At 39.8% G+C, this 6000-nt stretch overlaps 1 non-coding gene across 1 annotated transcript; it reads left to right on the top strand.

The window, feature by feature from the left end:
* Nucleotides 1–5482: 5482 nt before the first annotated feature.
* Nucleotides 5483–5585, top strand: LOC121213353 (small nucleolar RNA R71). Its single transcript, XR_005908736.1, has one exon. It is a non-coding gene; the product is annotated as a small nucleolar RNA R71 (small nucleolar RNA).
* Nucleotides 5586–6000: the final 415 nt, after the last annotated feature.

Here is a 6000-nt window from a genome sequence, read left to right on the forward strand (position 1 = left end):
TTTTTTAAGTGGTTTGAAGTCTGTTAACACCTCGTGTTCGACTCCGGCGACGGCCTCGGGTTCGGGATGTTACAGAGATTAAATTGAAAAATTGCCTAACTAGAAAAAGAGTTAGTCTTCATTTGCGTACAACAAAGCTTCTCTCAGAATATGAAATTATAGATATGTATACATAGTTTTTTTTTATGAACAAGTTAAATACATAGGCTAACTTATTACAAACAAGACATCGCTAAGCAATTTCTTCAACTCAAATCTCGACAAAAATATGGATCAAATTAATTTAGGGGATTTCAACAATAATTTGTTAAGGGTCAATATTAAGGGTAATACAAGAAATGGCTTGTTAGGCTCAAGGGGGTTTACTAGGGGTTAATCGTGGAGGTAGGTTTTTCATGGCATGAGTGGGTTCATCCTAAGTGCCTTAATCATTTTTATATATCAAATCAAATGGTGTGGTCTCGACATGCATAATCAAACAAGTTCTAGAATAACAGTTCAATACTGACGCACTCAAAGCAATAATAAAAGTGAGCATGAAAGAATTAATAGGTGCTCAAAAGGCTCAAAAATCTCACAAAAAATTATGGCTTTTTGATGTTTAGACTCATGAATTCCAATTCAATGTAATACCTAGACTTGGGGAAAGAACCTATAATTTTAAATTCTTAAAAATCAACTCATCATGCTTGATTCCCTAATGTCTTAAAGTTTAAACAATCAATGCATAAATGCCAAAGTTTTAATTCAAGATATATCAATCAAAATCATAAATCAATTAAAATTTATCCTAAATATGATATGAAAGCTTTTCAAGAGAACAAGGTGATTATTCAGGGATTTTTTTGATAATGAAATAAATACCCCCCCACAATTAAGATGTACATTGCCCTCAATGTACAAAGATAGATATTAGAGTATAAAAATAAGTTAGGGAGATAAGTGAAACTTCCTTTATGATGAAATCCTCGAACTGGAGTTCCGGAGAGGAATCGGTTCGAGAGTGAAGGAGGATACTCCGGCGGTCGTAGAGGTTTATTAGGCCATAAGTCCTGTGCCAAAAGAATATTATATCTAGTGGTAGCTATAGTCGTGGTCGATCAGGACATGGCAGTCATGGAGAACCTTTCCCGGTGGAGTTTTAGTTCCTATGTGACGATGAGCTTAAGAGCTCTATATAACTGTGATAAAATCAGGAACTTTTTAAGGGATATTAGGAAGAATAATTACTCAAAAAGAAATAACCGAATTTAATAATTAAAAATAAAATTTCTAAAATCTAATAAAAATAAAAAGTAGTTTCAATAAAAATTAAAAACATAAAATAAAAATAAATATTTCTAAACATCTTCATCGCTGGATGGTTCGCAAGGTGGGACTGGCGATGAGATGTGGAGGTGCTGACAAATCTGATGTAGAGTAGCATCAATGTTGTCAAATCGTTGAAAACACTGGCGCTCAAAGATGTCAGCATATGAAGTCGCCGCATGAACTGGAGGAGGGTGGTGGTGGCTGAGTCAGTGGGTCCTCGTGCTATGGGGGACATTATCAAGAATGTCCTCGTAGGCCTCCTCTTCGGTAGATTGGGTAAGACGGTACTGGGAAGGGTAGGTTCCTTGGCGCCTCTCGATCATCCTCATGCTAAGCATGCTTGAGATGCCTTGTGGAGATATCTGGCCGATGAGGGTGAGGGATGATTCTTGGGCTGCAGTGTTGAGGAGCCCGAAGTGTCACACCAGCCGGGTCACGTAAGGGCCAATGGAGATGATGCCTTTCCTATGCCGCTCTGTCTGGTGCTGAATCGCAAGTGCGATGAAATAGGCAAGGTCGATGACGTGTCCTTGCGACATGCACCATAAGAAGTAGACATCGTGGGTGTTAACGACGCTAGTGCTCTTTCGCCTCCCTGTAATCGTGTGAGCTAAAATAGCGTGTAAGTACCTCAGGGATGGTGAAAGAACTAATGCCATGGAGCGGCTAGGATTGTAGGAGGCCGTGCTAAGGGCCAAAGTGTGCTAGTACTTCGAGCGAGAGAAATGTATGTGGCGACTGAGAGCATGTAGTTCATTCTCCTCCTTGAACTCCTCCGTATATAAGCCAAACTCTGGGACGCTTAACTGGCGGATTAACCCACCTAAGTGAAACTGGACTGTGCCGGGATCATCGTAATGTGTCATTACGGTCTAAAGATGGAACGTTGAGCAGAGTTCCATTGTGAGCTCGAGGTATGTCGACTCGATAATCCCAAAGAACAACTCCCAAGGGTCAGTGGTTAGGAGAGCCCGAATCGCGTCAGCCATCTGAACTTGTTCTATGGCAGCCCAGTTAATGCAGTGACTCGTAATTAAGGGTCGGACCCGAAGTATTTGAAAAAGCTCTTCTTGGGGCCCTTGGGGGAACTGCAGGAGAGGGTGACAAATTTCTGCGGTTGGACCTATGGAAGATGACGCTCCCTTCCTCTTCTTCGAAGCTGGTACGGCAGTTTTCTTTCCTCTTGAAGACGACATTGTGTACCTGCAAGTGGAAACATCAATTCGTCTTTTTGATGAGTGGACAATTTATAATATATAAAAGGAATGCGACTAAATTCGAAAAGGAAAATGCATGAATATATTCAGCCACAATTACTAAATTAAAAAAATAAGTTTAATGACCCATTTTGATGTGGCATGAGTATGGTGATATAAGTAAAAATGGCAAGGAATGGAATGCAAAATACTATATGAATGAAAAGAGATGTCAACACAATATGCATGATTATTTCAACTATCCTAGCCATGAATATTTACTTCTAAGTTATTACATGAAGTGTAGGAATTATGTAATGAGTAAGATTTTAAACATGAGAAAGATGTTAACTTGTTTGATAAATGAAATTTATGTGATTATCAATATAGAAACAACATGGAAAACATAGATTAATATGATTAATAGCATTATAAATCAGTGAAATCAAAGAAAAAAGAGTAAACAAACGTTAAGGGAAAAGAGTGGGCGTCGAGAATGGAGTTGTAGGTGGCACACGGGCGTGGCAAGGGGGCCGTGTGGAGTTGCAACAGCTAGGGTTAGGGTTTTTGAATGGGGAAGAAAGTGAATAGTGCAGGGTATTTATAGATTTTAGGGCACACAGCCTTGGCACACGCCCGTGTTCCCCATGGTCGTGTCTATCTTCGTTCGCTTCTCCCACGCCCGTGTTAATTTGACAGGTTCGACCACGGGTGCTAGACATGGGCGTGTCACACGCCCATGCTGTTTTAACAGGTTCACCCACGATTGGTCCACACGGGCGTGTTGGAGAAATCTTTTGCCCTATTTTCACACGGCCTTAAGCACGCCCATGTGCTTGGCTGTGTCTCTGTGGAAACACCTGTATTCAAGATTTCTATTAGTAAGTTAGGAGTTAAATACCAAAATTTAAAGAAATTAATTTTGTTAGTGCTCAGGTTGCCTCCCGAGAAGCGCTTATTTATAGTCTAAGCTCGACTTACCTCTCCGTTTGAATAATCATGGTGGTTTCAGGAGTTTATTCTCCTCATTCCTGCTATCAATCTCATCAATATAAGGTTTTAAACGAGTGTTGTTTACTTTAAAAGTGCTGAACTTGGGATGACTCACCTCTACTGTATTGAATGGAAAAATACTTAGTACTGTGAGAGAGATTTCCTCATTCGGTGTGGTAGTGGCAATGTGGGGATTTGCGGCATTTAATAAGACCTTATCACCAACCTTAAGTTGATTTGGAGAGGTATCGGGCTCGTTTTGGTGTAGTTTCGATTTGTCGGGTGTTCTTAGTTTGTGTGTTCGCCATTCATCGAGTTCCTCGATTTGTAATCGTCGATCTTCATGAACAGGTCCTCTACTATTTCCTGAGAATGACTCATGTGCTTCCTGCAGACTCATTTTTTGCAAAGTAGGTTGCATCATATTGTTAGTTTTAGTAGGATGGTTTAAATAATTACCTTCAATCCCTGATGTGTTGCCAGAATTTTGAGCTTGAAGGGTGATTGTTTCGTCTCTGACCCGGAGTGTGAGTTCACTTGTGCCAACATCAATGATGGTTTTAGCAGTTGCTAAAAAGGGCCTTCCTAGGATTAAGGGAGTGTTGGTATCCTCTTCTATGTCTAGAACAATAAAGTCAACGGGAAATAAAAATTTATCGATTTTAACTAGCACGTCTTCAATAATACCTTTAGGGAATCCTATAGTTTTATCTGCTAATTGAATGCTCATCCTAGTCTGTTTGGGTTTCCCGAGACCTAGTTGCTTAAACATTTTGTAAGGCATGACATTGATATTAGCCCCTAGATCAGCCAATGCATAATTAATATCTAAACTACCAATTAAGCAAGGAATAGTAAAGCTCCATGGGTCTTTTAGTTTGTTGGGTAGTTTATTTTGAAGAATGGCCGAGCAAACTGTGTTCAGTTCCACATGCGACGCCTCGTCCAACTTTCGCTTATTTGCTAAAAGCTCCCTTAAAAATTTCATTATGTTTGGCATCTGTGATAGAGCTTCAATAAATGGTAAGTTAATATGTAATTTTTTTAAGAGCTCAAGGAATTTACTGAATTGTTCATCTGAGTGGTCTTTCCGTGTCGCGTTGAGGTATGGCACACGAGGTTTATATTCGGCAGTCATTGGTTTGTTTTTATTAGATTCTACCTCACCTTGACCTTTGCTTACCATAGTTTCTTGCCTCGGTTCTTGTCCAGGCTCAATGACTCCTTCGTTATCTTGAATATTAATTGCATTGAGCTATTCCCTTGGGTTGGGTTCAGTATTACTTGGCAAGCTACCTTGTGGTCGTTTGGAGATTAGTTTAGAGAGCTGGCGTATCTAGGTTTCGAACCCTTGGATCGACGCTTGTTGATTTTTAAGTGTTGCTTCAGTGTTTTGAAAACAAGTTTCCTACATCGAAATAAACTTTGAGAGCATCTCTTCAAGGTTTGGCTTCTTTTCCTGTTGGTAGGGTGGTTGTTGGTAGCCCAGAGGATGTTGTGGTCTTTGATTTCCTAGACCGCCCCACAAGAAATTTGGGTTGTTCTTTCAACCTGCATTTTAAGTGTTACTATATGGATTGTTTTGAGGTCAAGGATTATTACCCATGTAATTTAATTGCTCGTTATCCATGTTGTGGCCATTAGGTTGGTATTCCGAATGGTTTGTTCCACTTCCAGTTGCTTCGCACTGCATCACTGGGTGAACCTGTGAAGAACTAAAAAAAACATCAATTTTCTCATTCAAAAGTTCTACCTGATTAGAGAGCATGGTGACTGAATCGACGTTATAAACACTGGCTGTTTTCGTTGGCTTTGTCCTCATGACTTGCCACTGATAGTTCTTCAGTGACATCTCCTCTATAAACTCATAGGCATCTTCTGGTGTTTTGTTGTTGATGGTTCCGCCAGTAGTTGCGTCAACCATTTGCTGAGTCAAAGGATTCAGACCATTGTGGAATGTTTGTACTTGGAGCCAAAGTGGTAACCCATGGTGAGGGCACCTTCTCAGAAGGTCTTTTTATCTCTCCCATGCATCGTAGAGTGTTTCTAAATCCATCTGTACAAAAGAAGAGATATCATTGCGTTATTTAGTCGTTTTAGCCGGCGGAAAATATTTTAGTAAAAATTCTTCGGTCATTTGTTCCCAAGTAGTAATTGACCCTCGTGGTAACGAGTTCAACCACTTTTTTGCTTTGTTCCTCAATGAAAAGGGAAACAACCGAAGATGAATGGCATAATCAGAAACGCCATTGATTTTAAATGTATCGCATAGTTCTAAAAGGTTGGCTAAATGAGTGTTGGGATCCTCATCCTGCAAACCATCAAACTGAACAAATTGCTGTATCATTTGAATAGTGTTAGGTTTTAATTCAAAAGTATTTGCAGCTACAGTAGGTCTAACTATGCTCGATTCAGTTCCTATTAAAGAGGGTTTAACATAATTATATATAGTGCGTGGAGCAGGATTTTGATTAGCTGCAATTGAATGAGGTAGCTGATT

The sequence above is a fragment of the Gossypium hirsutum genome, chromosome A13, assembly GCF_007990345.1.
Source record: "Gossypium hirsutum isolate 1008001.06 chromosome A13, Gossypium_hirsutum_v2.1, whole genome shotgun sequence".
NCBI classification, from domain to species: domain Eukaryota; kingdom Viridiplantae; phylum Streptophyta; class Magnoliopsida; order Malvales; family Malvaceae; genus Gossypium; species Gossypium hirsutum.